The 26511-nt window shown below is 41.8% G+C and overlaps 1 long non-coding RNA gene across 1 annotated transcript; it reads left to right on the top strand.

The window, feature by feature from the left end:
• The first annotated feature begins 744 nt into the window (after positions 1-744).
• On the top strand, positions 745-25580 carry LOC125163326 (uncharacterized). The gene is made up of 3 exons (XR_007151409.1): positions 745-807; positions 2619-2789; positions 25481-25580. It is a non-coding gene; the product is annotated as an uncharacterized LOC125163326 (long non-coding RNA).
• Positions 25581-26511: the final 931 nt, after the last annotated feature.

The raw sequence follows: 26511 nt of genomic DNA, 5'->3' as shown, positions 1-26511 counted from the left end.
GGCTCCAGGCTCTGAGCTGTCAGCACAGAGCCCGATGCAGGGCTCGAACCCATGGACCGTGAGATCATGACCTGAGCCGAAGTCGGATGCTTAACCAACTGAGCCACCCAGGCGCCCCCTCAAATTTTTGTTTTATACACCACAATTTTCCCTGTTCTATAGATAAGGGACCAGAGAAAAATAAGTAACGTGTCCAAGGTTACATGCAATTCAGTAGAAGAACCAGAATTGCAGAGGCAGCCATGCTTTTAACCAACGTGTATAGAAAATATACACAGAGCACCAACATACAGTAAGTGCATGGCAGGCAGAGGAAGTGTTGTTGAGCAGAGGAGGTGGGCAGATGCCAGATCGTGAAGGGTTCTGCTTGTCTTTTATCCTATAGGCCATTGATAGCTCAAGGAAGGTTGGTCATGACTTGTCAGTCATTTTAAGATGATCACTCTGGTGGCCATATATAGGATGGCCTACAGGAGATAAGACAGAATATTGTCTTTGCAAGACATTGAAGGAAATTTTCAGTTTTTTGAAAGAGAGTCAAGAACCTTTATCCCTAGACTTTAAAGTGTCACAGAAAGAAGTCACAGTGTCACAGTTTAAAGGAAGAGAGACCAAGCTTCTACTTGGGACCTGCCAAAATACCATGGAGACCACTTCTGTGATTATGTCATAAAGCTGTCTTTCCAGAATTTTCCATGCAACAAACAGGTCTATTGGAAATCCTGGCTTAACACGTCTGTTGGGCTGAACACAGAAAATAGCATTCAACTACTCTGCTTAAGCAAGGATGTTCAATTAACAGTTTTAGTAAGTAAGCTTCTTATTGATAAGATTCCATTAATCATGGATAGTGATATGGTACCAGATAGGAATCAGGAGTTTTGAACTGAAGACTTATAGTCACTTTGTATCCCCATTTGTAAAATAGATAATACTTGGGAGACTCAAAAAATTTTGTTCACTGGAAGGTAGTTTACATAAAGTATCTACGAAGCTGATGTTTATTGAGTACCACTATAATACCTAATAGATAAATATGTCTAGACACCACACTCATGGTTCTTTTCTTGTTTAACTATTACAACCGTCATGTGAAGTTGACGTGATTACTATCCTTACCTTATAGGTGACGAAATGGGAGTCTTCAGGAGATTCAGTCATTTTCCCAAGACCTCACAGCTAATTTCACACTGGAATCTTTCTGACTCTAAAACTCCTACTTCTGAGTTTGATGACATGGGTAGACTGATAGCAAAAGAGGCCATAATTCTCATCCCCTTTTTTTTAGCCAGGCCCTTGCAACATAATTTCCCTGGTCTTCCCATCAAGTAGCAAAATCTATTTCCTTGCCGCCCAAATCTGGGCTGCATCAAGACTCACTCTGCCAGTAGAATGTACTGGAAGTGACATTGTGCCAGTTTCAAACCTAGGTCTCAAGAAAACTTGCAGACATTCCTCAACTCTCTCTGAATGCTGTCAAGTAGCCGACGGGCTCAGTCAGCTTAGGTTGCTGTAACAAAATACCAAGGATGGGCAGGCAGGGTGGCGGGAGGATGTTAAACAACAGGCATTTATTTCTCACAGTTCTGGAGACGGGGAGTCTGAGATCAAGGTGCTGACTAATGTGGTTCTTGGTCAGGGACCTCTTCCTGGCTTGCAGATGACACATGACATGGCAAAGGTAGAGGGGTCTGGTGTCTCTTCCTCCTCTTAGAAGGACACTAGTCTCAATCATGGAGTCCCACCTCCTAATAACATCACACTGGGGGATTTGGGCTTCAACAGATGAATTGGGGCGGAGGGACATAGACATTCAGGCTGTAAGCACTCAAGTAAATAGTACCATCCTAGATTGTGGAAGATGGGAGACACATGGCTTGGTAGCTCTGCCCCCCCTCCAGCTGACACTGCAGACTTGTGAGGGCCATTTGATGTCAACAAGTCATCATCATACTTTCCTGCTGACATCACATCAGTGCATCCTGGACCAGGCCAGAACTGCCCAGCCAACCCTCCAACTCACAAGCTCACCAAATGTTTATTAAGCCCTTGGGTTTGGAGTTTGTTAGGTAGCATTACTGAAAACTGATACGATGACCATTTGGTGTATTATCTAGACTGGAGGATTTCTGAAAGGTAATAAGCAAAAGAGAGCAACTCCAGGTCTCCCTCTCTCTGAGGATTGTAAGCCAGGAAAGTGCAGAGATTGAGGGTCTGGGTAGTAGCTGCCCCTTGGATTTCTGAGCAGAGGCATGAACCCTTGAAAATGGGTGGTTCTCTGTGCTCCTCAGTCTGAGGGCAATGAGTGATCAGGATGGACAGGTATAAGAGACTGGCTCATGCTTGGGTGGCTGTCCAGCTTCCCGGGAAGAGAATGAAAGTGAAGCTGGTCAGAATGACAATGGAGAGGGGGAAATGGTGAGCCACAGAAATACTCATCAAGAAGTGAAAGAACACCAGATTTTCCTGTGTGTTTATTTGGCACATGCACCCTAGCTTAGTCCTTCCAATGACAATAGATAATGCGTGTTGGGCACTGATTGTGTGCCAAGCACCGTTCTAGCTGATTTGAAGGCATTAACTCAATTGTTCATCCTTCCAATACCTCCTTGAGGCAGACACTGCCCCATCCCCGTTTTATGGCCGAAGGCACTGTGGCTTTGGAGATAAAGGATCTTGAGTGAGGAAGTGAAGTCACTGCATCCTGGAAACAGCTGTGATGTATTCAACCCCAAAGTCAAGGTGCTCGTCTTGGTCTTGAACCATCCGGGGCCTCCCTGACACTTAGGGTAGGTACTATGACAGAGGGGCATGGTGCCCCTCTTTACACTTGTCATCTCTTCAAGCTCCTGGACTGTCTTATTAACTTTTATATGGTCCTTTTCACATATTCCCTGCTGGATAAAAGCCCAGTGAATGAGTTGATGAGCGGGCATCATAGAACAATTGGGTAGGAGAGACAATTTGCTTTGAATGTGACATCTGATGTTTCCTTCTGGGCTTGAAGTCTCTGACCATTAGTATAGGGTGAGTGATATTTATAGCCCAAGGGTCTGGCTTGGCCTCATGGGTGGTTTCCAGCTCAAGGTGTAAAGATCTTAGCCCCTTAGTAAAGAGGAAATTCTATAAGACCAATGCAATAGATTCTGAACTTGTGGGCAACATACTCTCCTCTCTCTAAAGCTGTGAGCTGGTGGTGGTCAAACCTATGTCTGAAACCCTAAAGCATCCTCTCTCTTAACTGCTTCGTGGATCTGATGTTGTGGGTTTTAGGGGCAGTGAGAGCGCTGAGCTTCTTAAATGCAGTGCTGGACCTGATTTCTAACACAAACACAAGAACCACTTGTTTTTCTTAGGGGGAAAAATTGCTCTCTGACTCTGGTCCTTAATCTTACAGAATATCTTCTAGTCTAACACTGCTGAGTCACATCTCTCCCAAAGAATGGCTGCCAGGTAATTTTGAAATGTAAAAAGTATATATTAATCCAGAAAAGAAGATTTTTTTAATGAATTAAACAAGATTTTGTCTCAGAGATCCTGCAACAGAGAGTCTTAGAAACACATACTGCTCATATTTTTCTCACCAACTCTTTTTTGTTTTGAAAGGCTGGTTTAATTCCACTTTAAAAAGGTACGCTATTTTTATTCTCCTTCAATTTAAAAAAATTTCAAACATTGAAACCTCTGTCCCTTTCCTGGCCCTTGCACAATGGAGGAGTCTGCCTGTCGGGAAGCTGGCCTCGTTCCAGCTCTCCCGCTCAGAACCTGGGTGACTTTACTTCATCAGTACACATTCTGAGCCCTAGATAATCTTTACTAAAGGAAGGAATTGAAGTGAGATATTTCTAAAGTCCTTTCCAATGCCAGCGTCCTACTGAAGTATTTACACAAAGTGCTCCAAACCAGTTCTGTGATCTGTCCCACGAAAAGATTTGAAGCTGGAAGAAGTTTCAGAAACACTTTTGGGGATTCTGGAGGTCCATTAGCATATTTAACAGAATGTTGGCCGAGGCACCAGGAGACAATGGATATTGCGTTTCAAAGGAGGTACTAGATCCTATGCAGAAAGTTCAAAGTAGATGATCAAAAGCTAGTTGGATGTCATGCCACATAAGGGTATCAAAAGGGTAGCAGCGGAGAGTGAGAAAAAAATTTTGAATATGTAATTTTGGAAAATACATTGCTGAGTTGTGAGACCCTTACCCCTCACAAAGAGGAAAGGGAGGAGGCAGATGCTCGTCACCTCACATCTGGTGGAGGGTGGTCTTTGGCAGGACTGCTCAGAGAATTTTGGGTAAGTCCCCTGTGGAGGTCAGAATATTCTGGAATTTTAGTCCACTTTGACAAATCTGAAGTGTAAGAGACAAGCTGATGAGCTGGACATGGATGAACTGGGGGCAAGGGGAGGTCCTGGAAAGGGGAGTTGGCTGTGCTGGATATCCTGTACTCCAAGAATATCTCTGTGTCAGGCGAACGTGATAACCACTACATTACGGAAACCGGCCTCAAGAATATCTCTGTGAAAAAGATGGTTCAGTGAGTATTTTCCTGGACAACGGTGTGTCATGAGTAAGAGATAGTTGGTGTGGAGCCATTTTAGCTCATGACCAAGATGGCGTTCAGAGGGACGAATGCCTTCTGCAAAAAGAAGGTACAGAAGGTAGATGAAAAGCCAGAGGAAAATGAGGGCATCATCGACATCAGAGAACTATAGGGAGAGACGGCCAACAACAGTCACAAGGGTAAGTGGTGTCTCTGAGACTGACCCTCTTTTGGATACCTCATGGGCTAAACCTAGACTATGAGCTCACACCATTATCGGGCAAACAAGAACTTCCCTGTCATCCTCTCTTTTTCTTCTTTTTCCACATGCTTTAAACCTAGACAGGCAGACACTGAGGGAAGTGATAGGAGAAAATGCTAAGGAGGGGAAAGAGCAAAGGCCACCCAGAGCCCCTTCCTTGACTGCAGCCTCCCCACCGGGGGCGGGGGAGGAGCTGAGACTCTAAATCAAAGTTGAAATTTTGTTTTCTCAATTGGAAATACACTTTTTAAATAGTAAAGCATGATTGTACTTGAGACTTAAGTTAGACTGGTGTGTTTTATGTTACTTAAGAGAAATTGGAGGCAGGGCCATGGAAAATAGAATCATCCAGAATGTACTTAGATATACGCTGTTCAAAGGGCTAAATATATTTTTTCATATCCATATACAGAGGGTTATTGTTTTGACTTACACAAATTGCAGATTCAAAAATCAGGATAGCAGTTGGCATATAAACATCCTTAGGCCCTTAGATCTCTTTTAATCTAAAATATTTTAGATAACACATTTGTAGTGAGGTGTGTGTGTGTGTGTGTGTGTGTGGCTTATTTTCATATTTATTCCATGTCTTTAACAGTAAAATATTCCAGATCTCAATGGAAAAGTCACCCAAATTACCAAAATTTCATTTTTTAATCTTTTGTCAAATCATCAAATCATGTATTCTGACTTTTGATTTAGTAATTATGCTCAATGCAGCTAAAGAATATTGAAAACTACTGGTAATAGGTAAGGGACTAGTTTTCTTTTTAATGTTCAAACATTTTCCTTTTAATTCATTTATATGCCCTAAGATTTTTTCTCTGCCTTATATCAACATTCCTATTCAGTTTCAGTATCCGTAATGAAGCAGCCATGTAATTTTTATGACTGTGTTGCATTTTTTAAAGGCAAAAAAAAAAAACCACCCTAAAACAATGAATTGCCTGAAATACCTTCAATTAAAGATCAAACCCATATTCCTGCCCTTTACATGTTATCAAAGTGGATCTTTTAGATCCTTGCTATTTAAATGTAGATGGTGCACCATCAGCAGCAGAAAAATCCAGGACCTTGTCACAAATATACACCACAAGCACCTGTCTGAAACCCGCTGCACTAGAATCCCTAAACCCATTAGTTTGAAAAGCACTCTTGTAGAGAGCCATATTACACTGAGCATGGGATTTATTGTCTGTGAGCTTAACTAGATTTTGTGGCCCCCACCCCGCACCATCATCTTGGGAAAGATAAACGCAGAACTGGGTTTAATTTGGCTACTTTGTTTGCAAAGGGTGTGACCTCAGGCAATTCACTTAGCTTCCTCAACCTGGCTTTCTCAGGCTAAAAATGTGGATAATGTTCTTTACCTTGACTCCACAAAGTAGGACGTATTCAAAATAATAGCATCCATAATGGATCTTGTATATCATCCAGTTCATACCAAGCATGTACAAATATATTTCCAACAGGATAGCAGTATACCCACCATTGTAAAAATAACACTTAATTTCACTTTCTTCTTTTTTTTCTCCTCTTCCTCCTCCTCCTTCCACTTCTGCTTGTTTGGCAATCTCAGCCACCCAGAGTATAACTTAAGAATATTGCATCAAGTTTAAATTATTTAGTGACACTAAAATTATTATCAAACCCACTATGAGTCAAATTCCCTGCCTGTCGCGTGGTAGGAGAGACCCTGTGTCCTCAGCTCAAGCATTTGGCTCTTGATCTGCTCGCAATTCTGCCAGGTATGGTCGTCTCATTTCCAATTCTCCAGAACATTATGAGCACGGGTTAGGGATGTAGGAATGGCATCTGTGGAAAAGAGTACTGAGAGCTTGCAGTTGCCTGGCAGAGAGAAAGCAAAACTGCCCTGGCAGCTTAGAATTAGGATCTGAGTCATCAAGAAGAAGTGAATTCCTTTCCTGAGTCTCTACTGTTTGAAAAGGTAGGGAAGTTTTTTAATGATATCTAACCAAAAGTTGAGCATGCAAGATTATTTTTAAAATTGGGATTTCTGAGTGAATGCCACAGAATCGAGGTTTCAGCAATATTAAATCAAAAAATAAGCAGTTTCTATCTGAATTAATTCTCAAGTGGTTTCTTTTTTATCAGCGGCAACATTAACACTCTCCTGGCTCAGGAAAACTTCCATGACTTTGTCCCCTCCCCTCCTGCTGACTTTTTGTTTGCTCTGAGATTTGAAATTCTGGTAAAGTCAAGTAAATGGGTTAAGAAACACATAAATGTCTCAGTTGAGGCCAAATGTGTGAGCAATTTAATATTTCTATAGGAACCTTGGAAAATGTCTTGAGACTCCTCCTTCTGAGAAGATGGTGGAAATGTACTTTGACCTGTTCTTCCGCCAAGTGTAGCTAAACACTTGACATGTTATGTTAACAAAAGCATAGGGAAACTGAAATGTGAGGAGATGATAGACTGGCTGAGGACCTCTAGACCACCAAAAGGAACAAGATGTTGAGTCCTGACTTTTCTTTTTGCTTCATATGTCCCAGACTTGAAGCTGAAGAAGCCAGCGACTCAGAAATGCTAACAGGCACAGACAAGAATAGCCTCAACAAATGCCTAACCTCACTACCTAGAGGAACAGGAAAGGGGCAGCCTAGCAAGACAGAAAACATCTAGAAAATAACCACTTTATTAGAGCCAAAAACCACACACACACACACACACACACACACACACACAACCTGTGACCCACCCAAGCCAGAAAGACTGAATGAGGAGCTAGACTTTCATCCTCCCAGATTGTAAGGAGGGGGCCCCAAACCTCCTGCTGGAGTAATGTCACAGGGGGCTGAGGAAGGAGCTGGAACTTTCATTCCTGACAGGCAGTAATGAGCCCCTTCCCCATGATAGTGTCTATAGAGACCATGCAGAGTTACTTGATTTCCAATGTCACTGGGCAGTAATGAGGTGGTCATCACACTTCCACACATTGGGTGTGTCAAAGGATGCCTAGTGGGAGTTGTAATGAGGCACTCCTACCTCCCAACCCCCAAACAAGGGGGTATGAGTGAGGCCCAGTCAGGAGGAGAACTCCAACCTCCACTTAGCAGTAACAAGGTGCACCTTCCAATGGGTACCGTGGGGAATCTGGACTTCCACGCTCAAACTATTTCTGGGACTACTGAGGCAGCACCCCCCTTTCCCTTGTCAGAGTAGTGTCAGAGGACGCCAGTGAAAACACAAGGTTTAAATAAGATCCAGAGTCCTGTAACATAATACCCAGGTTGTAAAGTTTGAATTTAAAATCACTCATCATACCAAGAACCAGAAAGTTCTGGTTGATGAGAAAAAGGCAATCTATAGATCCAATAGTGAGATGCCAGAGATGCCAGAGATACCAGAGTTTTCTGACAAGGATTTTAAAGTGTTATCACAAAAAGGCTTCAGTGGGCAATTAAGAACTTGCTTGAAACAAATGAAAAATAAGAATCTTAGCAAAGAAATGCAAATTCTCAGCAGAGAAATAGAGGGTATAAAGAAGAACCAAATAGAAATTTTAGAAGTGAAAATGCAATTGCTGTAATGAGAACCTGAATGGGTGAGCTCAAAAGCAGGATGGAAAGGGGAGGAGGAAAGAATCAATGAACTGGAAGGACAACAATAGAAATGATCCAATTTGAACAGCACGAAGAAAATGGGTTGGAACAAGCAAACAAAGGGAGCCACAGAAGCCTGTGGGACTATAACAAAAAGTCTAATACTGCTGTCATGAGTGTTCCCACAAGAAGAGGAGAAAGAGGGCAGAGTTGAAAAAATACCTAAAGGAATACTTACAAATTCCCAATTTTGTGAAGACATAAACCTACATGTTCCAGAAGCTGAGTGAACCCAAACAAGGTAAGTCCAAAGAAATCTACACCAAGACACATCATAGTCAAATTTCTAAAAATTAAAGACAAAAATATCTTAGAAGTAGAAAGAGAGAAATAGTATTTGACCTCTTGGGGGGGGGGCAGTATATGAATGGGAGTGGATTTATCATCAGAAAATGTTGTGCCATTCCCTTCTGGTCTCCATGATTTATCATCAGAAATCATGGAGACCAGAAGGGAATGGCACAACATTTTCAAATGTTGAAAAAAATTAAAAAGAACTATAGAGCCAGAATACTATATATAGTAAACATACCTTTTGGGAATGCAGGGGAAATTAAGACATACTTAGGTGAAGAAAAATGGAAAGAATTTGTCACTAGCATACTTATGCTAACAAATGGCTCAACAAGTTCTCTAAACAGAAAGGAAATGATAAAGAAAAGAGCCTTGGAACACCAGGGAGGACAAACACAGTACACTGACATATGGACACACAAAATAGACTTCCTCTTCCTCTTGAGACTTCCAGATTATTTGAGGGTTGAAGTGAAAACTGTAACACTGTGTTGCTATAAATGTATGCAAAGGAGAAATTTAAGTGAGATTATAAATGAGAAGGGGTTGAGGGATGTGATGGGAGGTAGGGCTTCTACATTTTGCTTGAAGTGGTACCACCAGTAGAACATGATCAGTTTTGAGATATAATGTTAGTACCTAGAGCAACCACCAAAAAAGCCACTCAAAAGATTATATTCAAATACACTATAGATAAATCAAAATGTAATAAAAAAAATGTCCACAGGAAGGTAGGTAAAAGAAGTCATAAGTGCAAATAGCAGGAACAAACAGAAACCAAAAACTAAATGTCAGCTTTAAACCCTAACATAAGTAATTACACTAAATGTAAATGGTCAGATTCACATTTAATCTGGACATATATTGACAGATTGGATAAACATGAGTATGGCACAACTACACGCTGTCTATGAGAAACTCACTTCCAATAAAATAGGACAGGTAGGTTGAAAGTGAGGGCATGGAAAAAGGTATTAATCTAATTTTAATTAATTTGCAAATATTAATCAAAAGAATGTAGGAGTGAGCATATTAATGTCAGATAAAGAAGACTTCAGAAAAAAAAATCCAACAAAAAGAACATACATGATAGAAGGACCAACCCACCAAGAAAGAAGACATAGTAATCCTAAATGTATATACACCAAAAAACAGCTGCAAAATATGGACACCAGAAATTGATAAGACTGAAAGGAGAAATAGGCAAATCCACAGATGTAGTTGAAAACATCAGCACCCCTCTCTCAAAAATTAATAGAAAATACAAATAAAAAATCAACAAGGATATAGAAGAACTTGACAACAGCATCACTTAAGAGGCTGTAATCAACATTTATAGAACACTGCACCCAATGGTAGCACAATGCAATTTTTTTTAAAGGATCCATGAAACATATATCAAGATAGGTTACATTTTGGGCCATAAAATAAACCTCAACAAATTCAAGACTTCAAATCTTATATCACGTGTTCTCTGACCCAGTGCAACCAACTGGAAATCACTAATAAAGGCAACAGAAAAATCTCCCAACACTTGAAAACTGAACAACATGCTTCTAAATAATTCATGAGTCAGAGAGGATGTCTTAAGGGAAATTAGCAAAATGCATTGAGTTGAAAGAAAATGACAGTGCAATATACAAAATTTTGTGGAATGTAGCTAGAACAATGCTCAGATGGAAATTTATAGCTCTAAGTACATATATGAGAAAATACAATCTCAAATAAATAATCTAGTTCCTACCTTAAGACACTAGGAAAAAAAACAAAAGAACAAAATAAACCCAGAGGAAGCAGAAAGAAGGAAATAATGAAGATAAAAACAGGAATCAATGAAATTGAAGACAGAAAAACATTAGAGAAAATCAATGAAATACAGGACTGTTTCTTTTAAAAGATCAAAAAAACTTACAAACTTTTTGAAATATTGACAAAGAAAGAAAGAGAAGACAGAAATTACTACTATCAGGAAAGAAAGGGGATATTACTAGCGACCCTGAAGATATCAAAAGGGTAATAAGAGAATACTGTGGACAACTCTACACACATAGATTTGACAACCTATATAAAACAGACTAATTCTTCAAAAAATGCAAAATCCCCCTATTGCCTCAATATGAAATAGATCATATGAATTGCCCTGTAAGTATTAAGGAAATTGAAGAGATGGAGGTCTTCACTATCTTGAATCTTCCAATCCATGAACAAAGTATGTCTCTACATTTATTTGGGTCACTTTTGATTTTTTTTCATTAATATTTTGTGGCTTTCAGCATACAAATCCTGTACACGTTTTCTTAGATTTATACCTCAGCATGATTTTATTGTTTCTAATGATTATAAATGGTATTGTAATTTCAGTGTCTACATGTTATTGCTAGTGTGTGGAGTATAATTAATTTTTTATGCTTGTGTTTTTTGCTGGGAACTTGCTGAACCCGATTACTATCAAGATCCCAACAATAATTTTTCTTTGTACCTATAGATAAGATTGTCCCAAATTTATATGGAAAGGCAAAGGAACTAGAATAGCCAAAACAATTTTGAAGAAGAAATATAGGAATCAGCTTACCCAGTTGCAAGACCTGTATGGCTTCCAAAATTAAGACTGTGTGGATTGGGAGAAAGGTAGGCATTAGATCAAAGGAGTAAAACCGAGAATCCAGAAATAGATCCACACAAATACGCCCAACTGAATTTCTTTTTAAATATGAAATTTATTGTCAGATTGGTTTTCATACAACACCCAGTGCTCATCCCAACAAGATGCAAAAGTGAATCAATGGCAGAAAGATAGTGTATCAAGAAAATGGTAATGGTGTAATTGGACATCCAAAGGCAAAAAAAGAAAAATAAACCTCGACTTAAGTCTCACCCTTTATGTAAATGTTAACTCAAAATGGGTCATGAACTTAAATGTAAAACTATAAAGTTTTTAGGAAAAAAATAGGGCAAAATCTGAATCAAGGGTTAGGCAAAGCATTCTTAGATTTGATACCTAAAGCGTAATTCCTAAGAAGGAAAATGGATGAGTTGGACTTCATCAAAATGAAAACCTTTTTCTCTGAAATAGGCTGTTAAGAGGATAAAAGACAAACTATAGACTGGGAGGAAACATTTGCTAACCACATATCTGACAAAGAACTAATATGGAGGCTATTTAAACAGCTCTCAAAACTCAATAGGAAAAGATTCAATTAGAAAATGGGCTAAAGACACGAGGAGGCATTTCACAGAAGAGGATACACAGATGGCAAATAAGCCCATGAAAAGATGTTCCACATCATTAGCTATTAGAAAAAATGCAAATTAAAACCTCAATGAGATTTCCATACATAACCTATGAGAATGGCTGAAATACAACAAAGTGACTGCGTGGAGAGCCTGGGCCACTTTACATTTCCACCGGCAATGTGTGAGTGATCTGGTTTCTCCACACCCTCTCTGCGTCACTCTTGCACAAGGGTACAGGTTCTCTGGAAGACAGTTTCACCATTTCTTAAAACACTAATGTCTAACAGCTGCCCCCCGCCCCCCAGTCATTTATCCCGGAGAAGTGAAAAGTTACACTCCCACAAAAATGTGTACACAAATACAGGTTATTATTCTTGATAGTATTAATAAAAAACTGGAAAGAATGTGTACGTCCTTCAGTGGATGAATGATTAAATAATCTGTGGTACATCCTTAAGATCAAATACTATGCAGCAATACAAGGAATAAATTATTGATAGGCACAACAACTTGGATGAATCTTCAGAGAATTACGTTGGGTGAAACAAGTCAATTCCATTTATTTAAGATTCCTGAAATGAAAAAAACTTATGAATGGAAAACAGATAAATAGTTACCAGGGATTAGGAGGGGAGGAAGGAAGAGTGCAGATATAGGGAAGGAAAGGCAAAGGGAAGGGGGTGTGGCTATAAAGGGCATCATGAGGGATCCTGGCCATGATGGAAATGTTCTGTATCTTGTCTCTTTCAATATCCATATCCCGATTGTGATAATTTACTATAGTTTTGCAAGATATTACCGCTGGGGGGAAAATGAGTAATGGGCACACTAGAGTTTTTTGTTCTATTTTTTATAACTACATGAGATTCTACAATAATCTCAAATTTTAAAAGTTTTATTACAAAATCATGAAAACACAGTAACATAGCCCTCTTCCCAGCAATCGGTGCTGCTTCTGGATTGTGTCTTGGAGCTGAGAGGTTATAGAGAGAATGTGGTATGTGCAGGTAAAAGTCTCTACTCCCTGTAGGGAAACACAGAGCAGGTGGAACATTGACACATTTGTTCATTCACCCATTTTGTTCATGCAGTCGATTTGTCCACTCATATATATGCTCATACATTTATTCATATATAAACATATCCATTCACTTGTTCATCTTCTCTTTCATTCAAACAGTAATTAGTGAGACCAACTGTATATGAGGTATGGTATTAAGCACTAGGGAAAAGGAAGGCTCTGAATTTAGAGAGCTTATAGTAATTCATTTATATATTCCATCAACCAAGTACACTACCGGCCCAACCAACCAACCTGACCACAAACCAATCAACCATCCAATGTTGATAAGTGCCTATTCTATACCCAAGGCTCCCCAGGTTGTTTGGCACAAAAATATGAATATATATATCAGGAATTTTATAACTGATCATTGACTACATAAAGGAAGTCTGTTTTCAGAGCTGGGTGCCAAATTATCAGCTTTCTGACAATCGGGGAAATAATAGGGAGATACAGAATGGAAAAGGAGAGGAATTCACCAATTTTGTAAAGGGTGGAATGAAATTGTACACTCAGCAGGATGGAATTTGATGACACCAGGTATGAAATGCAAGCTTCTATACGGGGATCCCTAGGCTTTTGCAACATGGCCCCAGGCCCCCTTTCCCACCCCATCTCCTGGTGGCTCAGCTCGACTCCTTACGCTTTGCATGTCCTCTGTGTGCGTTTCCTTCACAGAAATGCCCTTTCTCCACTCGTAAACCTAAAGCACCACTGTTCTGTAGCTTGTGGTGACTTTTATGTCATTCCACAGAGGGAGAGTGGATGGCTGCTTCTCTCTTTTTCTGCAGCTCTTGAGTGTATGTGTTGTTCAGGTTCTAATCATATGCCAGCAAAGTGTATTAGGAGGCTCAGGAATTGGATAGAGGAAGAATTCTACCTTTTCTACACACTTATTGTTTTAACTCAGGGAAGCTTGTTAACCTCTCAGAGTTTCTTTTTCATTATGACTGGATGGATGCAAATAAGATCATGTCTCAGAATGGAGATGAGGGTTAAGAGGAATAACACACGGATGTTAGTACTTATTGTCTTATAAAAAATTATGGGAATTTTTTTTTTTTTTGCATTTCTGTCCACTTTTTTTTTTTTTAACTCAAGCAAGGGGCTATTTCTTGTTCATTTTAGTATTCCCAGATTTTGGACTCTTGTACAGTAATAATAATATTGCTAATAATAATCAGGTCTGCCATTCAACATATTACTTACTGGTCCACAGTAGATAAATATTTGCTGAAACAGCTGGTTAGGAAATCACTAAATGGTAGGACTTCTTGTGCCTCTTCCAGTTATATCACATTAATCTATGTTCACGGAAATTCTAGTGCTCTCTGAAGTGTCTGAGAATACTCCAGGGGCCAGGGAGAGAGCAAGGGAGCAGGGAACGCAGTGTGGCTTTGGTTATTTTTGTGTGAGGAAGGGGACATGAGTTTGCCCAGGAATTTCAGTGTAGGGTATTTTGTGAGACATTTCAGATCAGAGATACAAGGGGTTGAGGGATGCTTTCAACAAAATTGCCTCTTATTAGAAAAGGGCAGTATATGAAGGTTTATGTATTGCGTATATGAATTCCTCGTGTAGGTCACATAGATGTCTCTCCCTTGCCTTCACTTCACTCTGGTCATACTGGGCTCCTCGTTGCTCCCCAAACATGCCAGGCATGGTCCTATCTTTGACCTTGCCACCTGCTATTCTATCTTCCCAGAATGCTCTTCTGCCAGATATCTGCATGGATAACTCCTTCACCTCATCCTTCAAGTCTTTGTTCAAATGTCACCCTCTTGGAGAGAACCATCCTATTTAATTCTACAACACACACTTTTCATTCCTCTTCTTCTTTCTCTACTTTTCCCTGTTCTTATGGTTCAAATAACCTCCTGGAATACATGCCTCACTTGATTATTCTATTTGTTGTTTATCTTCTGTCCCCACCCCCACTGGGGCACCAACATTACTAGAACAGAGAACCTTACTGTTTTGTTCATTGTCACGTGCTAAGTGCTTAGAACAGTGGCTGGTACACAGTAGGTGTAGGGGCTCAATATTGGGTCAATAAAAGAATTAATCAGATGGGGCTTTGGGAAAGAAAGAGCCCCAATGATGTAGAGACGAGTTTGTTTGGAGACCTCCCACGGCAGGAGCAGATACAGCCCAGGGCTTATGTTACCCCACGATTTCTTTTCCAAGTGTGAAAGAAGAGCCTTCCCTTTTCTTGGTGACTCAGCAGACTTCACGCCCAAACCCATGCTTTCCCTCAGGAGGGGCTTAGCAATGGGCGATACGAGAAAATCCACTCAAATACAATTGTCTGGGACTGAAAAAATTCTAAGACCCTAGAGGGTGCTGGCAGGCAAACAATGTGTATTATTTTGGAGATGAGGGTTGCTGGATTCTAGGGAGATGGTGGAGACAGTACACTTGTGGAGAAAGAGGTGAAGAAAGGGAGAAGCCCATGGGTGGAATCTGAAGGACAGCCAGGGGGTGACAGAGAACAAATGGGTGTGTCCCTTATCCACTGTCATTGAGCTCACAGCCCATTTCCCTTGTGAAATGGAAGGGCCAAACAACCCAGACAAAGGGCATAATTCTCCAGATTCTGGTAGCACATTGGGCTGGCAAATGGGTCCTTCTGCTAAAGATACTTTTTGCTTAAGCCAGGGCTGACTAACCGTGACCCATGAGGTGAGATGTTTTTTGAAAAGATTAATTCTTTTTTTTAAATTATGTATTTCTTTTGAGAGAGAAAGAGGGGAGGGGCAGAGAGAGTGAGGGAGAGGGAGAATCCCAAGCAGGATCCATGCTCAGCATGGAACCTGACACAGGGCTTAATCCCATGAACCGTGAGATCATGACCTGAGCCAAAATCGAGAGCTGGACACCCAACCAACTGAGCCACCCAGGCGCTGAAAAAATATTGTATAATTCTAATGCCTTATGCAGGCACACAACCTCTAGTTTCTGGATTCATGGGGTTACATCACCTTAGGGAACATTTGTTGGGCCTTAATCTCCATTTGGTGTAGTGTGAATTCAAAGTAAAGATGGGTGAGCAAGACAGTCTCTGGAATGGGAAGAAGACGTTGCCCTCCTCTTTCTAGTCTCTGGCTTGACAACACCTGCAAAAACACCTGTACGTCTCCTCAGTGATGAGGAGTGATTACCCCCAGATGGGTCCCAGATGTAGACAGAGAAAGCTCTACCCTTACTTCCCCCACTACTCCCAATGGAGCTAAAGAGACATTCTGTCTAACATGTAGGAACTAGATTTGAAAGGAAGGGGCCTACGAGTTGGGATGTGGTGAATGTACTGGGGTGTGCATCAGTTTCCTAGAGCTGACATAACAAAGTACCCTAAACTGGGGAGCTTAGAACAACAGAGGTTTATTCTCGCATAGTTTGCATGGTTGATTCCTTCTGAGGGCTATAGGAGAAGGCCTCTGTTCTAGCTTCTGGTGGTTTGCTGGCTATCTGCCATTCCCTGATCTCTGCCATATCATTCTGTGTATGTTTGTGCCTAAATTTCCCCTGTTTATGAGGACACCAGTCATATTGGAGTAGGGTGGGCCCCTATGACCGCATTCAAACTAATTACACCTGCAAAGATCACATTTCCAAATATTCTGAGATATGGGGGGGTTATGAATATGAATTTGGGGGAGACACAATTCAACTTAGGTACGGTGTAATTAAGATTTCACTTGTCAAATTATTAGAGATTAAAAACCAACCAGTTCTTCTTCCTACTCATTTGATGAAGAAGAAAGTTGAAGCCCAGAGATGTTTCAGAGTGCGATGGAGGGGAAAAGACATGGCCATCTCAGAATTTTAACCCCATCTGTTACAAACCACATGACCTAGAATCACCTATTGGGAACTTCATGCTCCACTTGAATATGACATCACCTGGCATTGCCTAGCAGAGGCAATAAAGGTCAAATGGGACCATCGCCATGAAGATGCTTTATCAACTCCAATGGACATATATAAGTAAAGGGAAATTTTTTTAAGGTCACAATGCAGGTGACAGGCCAACATGCCATAGGTATCCATGGAATATCACATCAGGTCTGCATTTCTTTCCTTAGACACAGCACCCTGTCTGGAGGTCAAGGCAAAGGTCCGAGGCTGCATGAGCAGGGATGAGGAATATGTCACAGCGATTAATTCTCAGGCCATGCAAAAACTGGAATTTGATCAGGCTGGGAGATCCAATCGAACTCTTGGGGAGCATGTCATGAAGACCAGGTGACTTTGCTCTTTAACTGGTAAAAATTCTCAACAGAATGATGGCTTTTTTGCCAACATAAAGTTGGCATGAGGTTCAGGGAGTGTAAATACGCACGCTTCAGGGTGAGGTTTGAGAGTTGTGGAAAATTCTGTGCCAGAACTCAAAGCCGCTGAAAGATTATCTTTTAAGCAACCAGCAGGGTGGACTGAGACTCGGGCTTGCACCAGGACTCCTCACTCACTAGTTGTGTTAAAGATGGGAGCAGACAGAGTCAGGTTAGTTCACTTCCTGATTTATAGTTCTTCTCTGTTAAATGGGGATAAAGCGAGTGAGGCGCACACAGCGGAAGCATAGCTGGACTCAGTCATTCTGGAGAGTGATCAGGCAGTACTTACTGAAATAAAGCATCCTATGAGCCAGCAAGGCCATTCCTAGTAGAGAGCTAAGGAAAGTCACACCCTGTGTGTGAAGGGACAGGCATAAGAGTGATGGTGACCACAGCACTGTTGGTGGGGTCAGAGAAATGGAGAAGCTAGCTCCTTCACTACTGGATGAATGAATGAGTACAATACTGAGGCAGCAGCTAGAAGCCATGGACCAGAGCAATGGATCTCCAGCTGTGGTACTGGGACCAGCAGGGTAAGCATCACTTGGGAATTTGTTAGAAACATAAACTCATGGTTCCCATCCCAGCTCTAGTGAATCAGAAATTCTGGGGTGGGCCCCAGCAAACTGTTTTAACAAGACCTCCTAAGATCCCAATGTATATTTGAGGTCAGGAACCACTGAAATAGAAGTACCCATGGATCAATATTAAAACATAGTCTTAGGAAGAAAAGAGAAAGAAGAAAGAAAGAAAGAAAGAAAGAAAGAAAGAAAGAAAGAAAGAAGAAAGAGACAGGAGGAGATAGAGGGAGGGAGGGAGAGAGGGAGAAGGAAGGAGGGAGAGAGGGAGGATAAAGGAAAGGGGAAGGAAGGAAGGAAGGAAGTTTCTTAATAGAATTTATTTAAATGAAAAGCATACACATGCACAAAAATATTTGATGATAGAGACCCCATTCTGAGTTTCTTCCATATGAGAGAAGAAGCATGAGAAGAAATGAATGATGAAGGGAAAGAAAGAAAGAAGCTTTGACCCTTTAAATAAATGCTAATGTTGTCCCATGATCTGAGGGGTGGGTTGCACTTGAGATTCTGCTCGAACACATAGATGAGACGGGAATGATTCTTAGCAACTAGAACAGCACTGATTAAGTCCTTCCCTTGTGCTAGACCCGGTTCTTTGTGTCGCGTTCGCCACCTTCCTGTCTCCTCCCAGTAGCCCCGTGACACACCTGCTCACATCCTGTCTGTTTCAGAAATGAGGTGACCAAAGCAGGAAAGGTGAGGAATTGTGCCCCAGCTCTTATGGTTAGGAGCTTCTAGGAGTCTCCCAAATCCTTCATGTCTCGTGGGTTTAGCTCAGTGATTCTCAACAGTTCTTGCTTCTTAATGGATAGTTGACAATGTCTGAAGATAAGATTTATTTGGTTGTCGCAACTGGGGAGGGGGCTTCTGGTCTCTTGCTGAGTAGGGGCCAGGGATGCTGCTACACATCCTACAATGCACAGAACAACTCCATATAGCAGTTATCCAGCCCTAAATGTCAATAGTGATGACGTTAGAAAGCTTTGACACATCTCCCACACAAAACCTCTCTGTATCGTCCAAGCTAGAATTTGTGAAATTGTGTTTAGAAGGAAGTATGCGTGCCACACGTTTTGTATAGTTATATTACATTTGTGTAGTTGACCTAAATATATTTCTGGTTTTATTATTTATTTATCATGTACCAAACCTATCCTAGTTTAAGTACTTTATACAGCAATTTATTATCCTGTAGAGCCATATATATATATATTTGCCCTAAGTCTCAATCCATATGCGTATTATATAATGATTTCTGTTGGCTTCCTGTCAGTACATAACCACCTTTAGTATCTCGTACTCGAATCTTTGGATCATTGCTAAGTGAGAATGGTTTCTCCCTCTTCTGATTTTGTCTATTTATGTCTCGTTTGACACTTTGTAGCTTTGAATATAAGAGTCTCTGTAGCTTCTCAATACTGTAAACTCTTTGAAGTCACATCTGAATTGTATTTTCCTGGTGCTTGATGTTTATTAAGACTTGAACTACAAGAACAATCCTACAGTTTTTGAAAAAGGTAATTCACATACAATTACCTGTCCCCTCTGCCCCCGTTCCTTCATAATATTTACTTGGCCACATTTCTTTCAATGTTTCATGTCTAATTCTTGCAAGGAGGAAAAGACGAGAAAAATAAGTCATGAAAGATGCATATTAGAAATTTCCCGGAACAGTTTTTAAAGGCATCCTCTGGCCAATATTTTTACTGCCGTTTGCTTCTCAAAAAGAAATGAATTTGAAAGATAAACATTTAGTCATATGACTCAAACCTTTAACTTTGCCCAAGCACGCCCACAGGATGCTGATCAGCATGGCATGCGTTGACGAGTAGAAACCAACAGACGTGACCAGCGAGGGTACTGGCAGTGGCTGTGTGGCTCTAGTCACGCTACGTCACCGTGAGTATTTCTGGGCACCCACCTGCTAAGTGAAAGGTTTGCACCCAGCATCTATGACTTCCTTGCTCTAACAGGAGCCATGGCAGCTCCACCTGAGCTGACACTGTGCAGACCTCTGTTCTGCCCTGTGATGCTCCCGTGTTTTTCCCATTTTACTAAGTGATACCACCATCCTCTCAGAAGCTATACTCAGAAATCTGGGTGATTTTACAACTCCTTTGTTTGCCTCATTTTCAATAAATATTAACCTGTTAACACGTCTTACTGATGATGTGATCTGTAAACTAGACCTTAAAAGCTGCCACTCCTCTCTTCCTGCTCCCATTAAACTCAGCCTCCAGTAGCTCTTGTTGGATGGCTCAAATGACCTTGAACTGGGGTAAGGCAATTTTAATTTTGCATTTGAATGCAGGTCTGGCTGGCTCCAAACTTTCCCTTTCCCTTACCTCAAAGGGGTATTTCAGACACAAATGAAGCATTTTCTGGTCTCTAGTTCTAAAAATGAGAACGCTACCAGTCTTTCAGCACCTGAAGATCTGAGGAAAAACCGTAAGGACAACAGACAACTTAAATCTTACCTGCCTCATGAATTGCAAGTCTAAAACCACCAAGAAGACTTCCTTACCTCCCTGGTCTTCCTTGATTATGACCACCCCGGGTTCTTGATGCCTGTACGCGTCCAATCATTTCTGAGTTATTCTGCCATCGTACACAGACTGTGTTATCAATTCAAGCAGGAAATGTAGCCTTTCCTTTAATTTACACGCATGTGCACACACACACAGCGTCTGTGCACAAGGTGGACCTCACCAAAGGTTCTTTAGGAAGGCTAGAGCCAAGAATTACCTCATGTCAACAAAAACTCCAAATGAGATACCAGACATCCTTTTCTTTTTTTTCTTTTTGTTTAACATTTTTTTAAAATATGAAATTTATTGTCAAATTGGTTTCCATACAACACCCAGTGCTCATCCCAACAGGTGCCCTCCTCAATACCCGTCACACACCCTCCCTCCCTCCCACCCCCCATCGACCCTCAGTTTATTCTCTGTTTTTAAGGGTCTCTTATGGTTTGGCTCTCTCTCTCTCAAACAGACATCCTTTTCTCAAACCCTCTCTGGCCACCCAACCACAGGGGATTTTTCACTGCTGAGTTCACAGCCCCTTGTCCTCCAGCATCATGCTGTCGGACACCCATCGCTTATCTCTCACGTGGGGCATTTAGCTACATCCTTTGTGCCTTAGCTCCTGCTAACATGCAGTCCTCAGGAGGCATTCCTTTTAACCTCAAAGAGTTTATAAGCGTGACTCCAAAAGAACATAATTTCTTCCGAAGAAGAATTCTCATTGATGTGCTAAGATAATAAATTGTCATTCTACCTCAAAAGGGCATGAGGCTTTCAATTCAAGTTACATATTTGTAGTATTTTGAGTTTGTTATTACCCTACAGTTATTGATCAAGAACTTTGTTTTTTAAATTTTAAAATGTTTATTTATTTCTGAGAGAGAGAGAGAGAGAGAGAGAGAGCATGAGCAGGGGAGGGGCAGAGAGAGAGGGAGACACAGAATCCGAAGCAGGCGCCAGCTTCTTAGTTGTCAGTCCAGAGCCCGACACGGGGCCTGAACCCACGGACTGCAAGATCATGACTTAAGACGAAGTTGGACGCTCAACTGACGGAGCCACACAGGCGCCCCTGTTTATGAAGAACTTATGAGTTTGGCATCATTTTGTTGCCAAGAGCATCATGCTAGTGTGCAAAACCCAGCAAGAGTTCTGTTCTCCTAGAGTGTACGTTCTATATATTTAACAGTGCCGTTTACTGTTCATGTGTAATTACAAAACGAGAAGAAGACTTTGCAAGAAAGAAAGGGAATAAGTCCTGATGTGAAGCATATGCCAATTTCCATGGTGTGTATGTTCTCTCTGTGTCTGAATGCAGGCGTCAGTGTGGCTTGGCTGAACGTGGAGTTGGAAAGGCGAACGCAGTGACCACTCATCATTTCTACCACCCAGAAATGACCTTATGAGCAGAGAGGCTAGGGGATAGCACCTCTGTCTAAGGTGGAATCTAAAAAAGCTGAACTCCTAGAAACAGAATCGAATGGTGGTTGCCAGGGGCTGGGGGTGGGGTGGAAGAAATGAGGAAATGTTGGTCCAAGGGTACAGTATTCCAGTTATACGATGAGTAAGTTCAGTAGATATTATGTACAGCATGGGGATTATAGCTGATTAATAATACTGTGGATATATATCTGAATATGTATAATATATATATATAAAGTTTTTCCAAATACGTGAATATATATATATATATATATATATATATATATATATAAAGTTTGTCTCTCTGTACACACACTGAAAGTTGCTAAGAGAGTAGATCTTAAATGTTCTTACCACAGGAAAGAAGTGGTAATTATATGATATGATGGAGATTCCCACTTCAGTGGGAACAATTTCACAATATATAAATGCATCAAACCAGCTGTTGTACACCTTGAACTTACACAATGTTATATGTCAATGATATCTCAATAAACTTGGCAAACAAAACGCGGAGACAGTAGAGCAATGTAGGAAAATCATCAGAAAATGATACCCTTTGAGTGTTTATCGCCTGTGTTTTATTATGACATCCTTCATCTTAAAATAAAAGCTCTGTTCAACAACCAGCAGAAAACATTCTTGCCACTTTACCGGCCAGCCTTGTGAGCCCACGCAAGCTGTACCCAGCAGCGCACCAACAGGGTGGGTTTCACCGGGCATGGGGGCTGCACAGAGGTAGCTGTAGTATATGCAGAGTCCCTGTGAAGAGAGGGACCTTGGCAAGATGTCTGAGGCTTTTTGTTCCTCTTCCGAATAACAAGGGAAACCCCCGTAGGTGTATTAAAGCAGAGGCAAATGATCAGACAGTCTTTGGGAAAGGCCTCTTGTGGACGAAGGTTTCCCCTTGTCGCTGAGTGGTTTGGGTTGAAGTTGGGTAAACACACTGGGAGATGATTCAGGCTCTGGAAGGGGACCGTCCTTCTCAACTCTGAAATTTGGTGATCACGAAAGAGCCTGAAGTCCTCGAGGACAGATAGAAGAGGTTCTCAAGCGCTATCTGGAGCATTATAAGATAGAGAAATGTGCCGGCAATTTGAGGCCAGGAAAAAAAAGAAAGGTTTGGCTTTAAAATAAATAGCCACAGGAAGCAAAGTGAGTCAGGTGTTTTCTCTCTCTCTCTCTCTCTCACTCTTCATGAGTTCCTATTTTTGAAACATCACTTCCTCCAAGCGTCAGACAATTATATCTGCTAATATATTTTTGCCAACACGATCCTAAAAAGGGTAGCGTGAGTTATTTATGCCAATCCTTCCTCGGCCTTGAGTGAATAGGAAAGTAAACGTTGCAACATTTCATTTTAGGAAATTCCTTGTGCAAGAGCTCTCAGAGAGCACAACCCCAGATTAGGAAAGCTGATGAAGAGTCTCAAATAGAAGGAGGGGGGGGGGATCATCTGCCAGAGACGTCCTTTCTCTCTGTGGCCATCGCTATGACATTGTCTTCTCTGGCCCCCTCTGCCCTCCACGCTTTAGCCACACCCTCCTGACTCCACAGCTGCTATCTGGGGGTGACTCTGCTGCCATCGGCTCTCACCCCCTTCACGTCAGGAGCAGGGACCCTGAAGCTAGCACAGCCCCTGTGTCTGCCCATCTACTCTGTGCCACAGTCCTTCTCCCCGCCTCCCCCCCAGCACCATACCCTTCAGGCCACTGCCTCCCTGGTCACTCCCGACAACAGCGCCCCTTCTCCCCTTCAGTGTCCACTCAGAATCAGACCCCATCAGACCTGGCTGGGGTTAGCCTTCAGAAGGATGGCTTTGGAGACAAATTCCTGCTTCGTTACGTGTTAATTATGTGATAACGGGTAGGCTAGGGAGCCTCTCTGGGCCTCATTTTTCTCATCTATAAAATGGGAATTAGAATACTCCCCATTTTTTTTTCCAGAGTAGGTGTTAAGGAAATGAGCGTGTCAAAGTGCTGAGCACATCAGTGAATATGAACGTGTGGTTACTGTTTTTATCTGCTACCTGTCCTGACTTGCATCTATGTGTTTTTGAAAGTCCCATTACTTTACTTATTCATACCGAGCATCTGCTATGGGCCAGACACCATGTCTTCCAAGTTCTCTTGCCGGGGGGGTCATGATTAGAGGAGCTGTTTACTGACTGCCTATTATATTTTATCCAGAAGTGCTTTTATCATTTTTCAGAGAATTTTTGCTTTGCGTTGCTGTAGAGCTAAGTGCTAGAGATCGGCAGAGAATGAACAGTGAGGTCTCTGTGGCCCCAGAGAGCTGACCTTCTTGCATGCCCACCGTACATCAGCACCGTTCTTCTAAATAGCTGGTTCTGGATGCACGTCACTAAAGCTTACTTCCTTAAAGTGCATTTTTAAAAAATGTTTATTTATTTTTGAGAGACAAAGCGCAAACAGGGGAGGGGCAGAGAGGGAGGGAGACACAGAATCCGAAGCAGGCTCCAAGCTCTGAGCTGTCAGCACAGAGCCCGATGCAGGGCTCGAACTCACCAACCGTGAGATCGTGACCTGAGGCGAAGCCGGACACTCAACCGACTGAGCCACCCAGGCGCTCCTAAAGTGCATTTTTAAAAGTTTATTTATTTATTTGGCGAGAGAGAGAGAGAGGGAGAGGGAGAGAGAGAACGAGTGGGGGAAGGGCAAAGAGAGGGGAAGAGAATCCCAAGTAGCTCCGCATGGTCTGTACAGAGCCTGAGGTGGGGCTCAAACCCACAAACTATGAGATCGTGACCTGAGCCAAAATCAAGAGTCAGATGCCTAATCAACTGAGCCACCCAGGCTCCCCTAAAGTGCATTTTTAAAGTTAGTCTATGGCTTTTGCCACCGGCCCATGAGATCGGCATATTCTTTTGCTTTCATTTAGGAGCACTAATAAGGAAAGGAGACAGACCCAATAAGCACCTACCGGGTGCTGACACTACAGTGGGATCTCATTTCCCCTCTGTGACAATCTCACGAAGATACATCCTTCACCTGGTTTTGTAAATGAGTTAGCTACAGATCAGAAGAATGAAGAAATTTACCCCTAATCCCAGGTCTTGCACAACCTGAACCCACCTGACACCAAAGTCTGACCATTTTGCTACCCTCAATGCTATAGATCTACTGATAATCTTACAGCTCCACCATTTGGGCTTCGAGCCAACACTTATCAGCTCTCAGAACATTATAGCAACAGCAACAACAGTATACCATCAGGTGAGGGAATTGTGACGTCCCTCAGCCCAGTCTTCCCCTCTTTATTCAGGTCCCCTTGTAAGGAGACCAATCTATTGACAATTTTGTCCTTTTCACAGTTGAAGGAAGCTTAATAAGAGAAAAATGTAATGGACTCACCATCGAAAGCACGACCGTTTAGCACAGAATACGGTTATATGATTTGCAACTGCATTCACCACGCGTCTTCTAGATTATGGCCAAATCCCAGCTTCCATAACAGACAGAACCATCAAAGGCTCTTCACCGTCAAAGCGTTTTGTGTCTGTGTTTGTTCAGAAAGTGCATCCCTTTCTGGCTCCCTTGTAAAGATCTTGATCTGTAAATATCTTGGTCTGTTTGACAGGTGCAGTGGTCGAGAAGAAGCAAATCAAGTTGAAGTCCTTGCTAGCTACTCACAAGCATACAAAGTTGCCAGCAGGAGACTGGAGCCTGCTGGCTCTGGGACCAAGCAGGTGAACAGAACTGAGGTGGGGCCAACAAGCCTGGCCCACACCTGCTGTTGACATCAAATAGTTGCGGGTTTCCGTGGTGCTCTTTCTTTCTTTCTTTCTGTTCATAAATGCTAAGCTTAGGGAACTCAAGTCTCCCCCACTTCACCCACCACCCCAACCAGAAATCTTCCTTCCTAGAGTGAAGGTAGCAAATGTGCCTTTTCTTTCTTTCTTTGTAAGCATGCTATGGAATCTGGATGCTGAACCTTTAGTATGGTGCATTTCAAATATCTTCTCCCAGGATGTTTGCTTACTTATTGTTCTCCTGGAATCTTTTGATGAACACAGGTTCATCTTCCATTTCATATTGATCAGTGATGGTTGCCCGGAGCAGTACTCTACAAAGCATTTTGAGCCCGGGCAGGCTCTGTAGGAAAGAGTACCGTGATCTATTAAGAATGGCTGACAACCATGACGGCCCCCAGGGCTGTCATTTTATAGCCCTGGAATAAATTAGCTAAGTAGCCAAATGGATTTCCATTCAGGTTTCTACCAATGTATCCATTGGATGGAACTCTGCAGACAGGTGAATGGAATGATAGAAATTCATAAAAGGAGCAGAGACTGTACCAGCTATCAGTGGATCGTAGAAATGCACCCATTCTCCCTCTCAAGGGACAGCAGATTTCACTTTCTTCAGGGAGGTGGTGTAAGCTCTAGATTTGAATAAGAGTTTGCCAAGTAGGGGAAAGAACATCTCAAGAAATGTAAATGGGGAGTGGGGTGTACAGAGTGGTATACCCAGGGGAGCGCATGCAGTTTGGTGGTCCTGGGACATCACAGGTGTAGCAGAAGATGGTAAGCAAGGAGGCTGGAGAGGCTGCTGGGGTTCATGTCACCATACACTCAGTGTATGAAGAGGTTGAGACTTTATCACGCAGGT

The sequence above is a fragment of the Prionailurus viverrinus genome, chromosome B1, assembly GCF_022837055.1.
Source record: "Prionailurus viverrinus isolate Anna chromosome B1, UM_Priviv_1.0, whole genome shotgun sequence".
NCBI lineage: Eukaryota > Metazoa > Chordata > Mammalia > Carnivora > Felidae > Prionailurus > Prionailurus viverrinus.
Note: the sequence above shows the minus strand (reverse complement) of the source record. Positions and strands in the feature narration are given on the sequence as shown.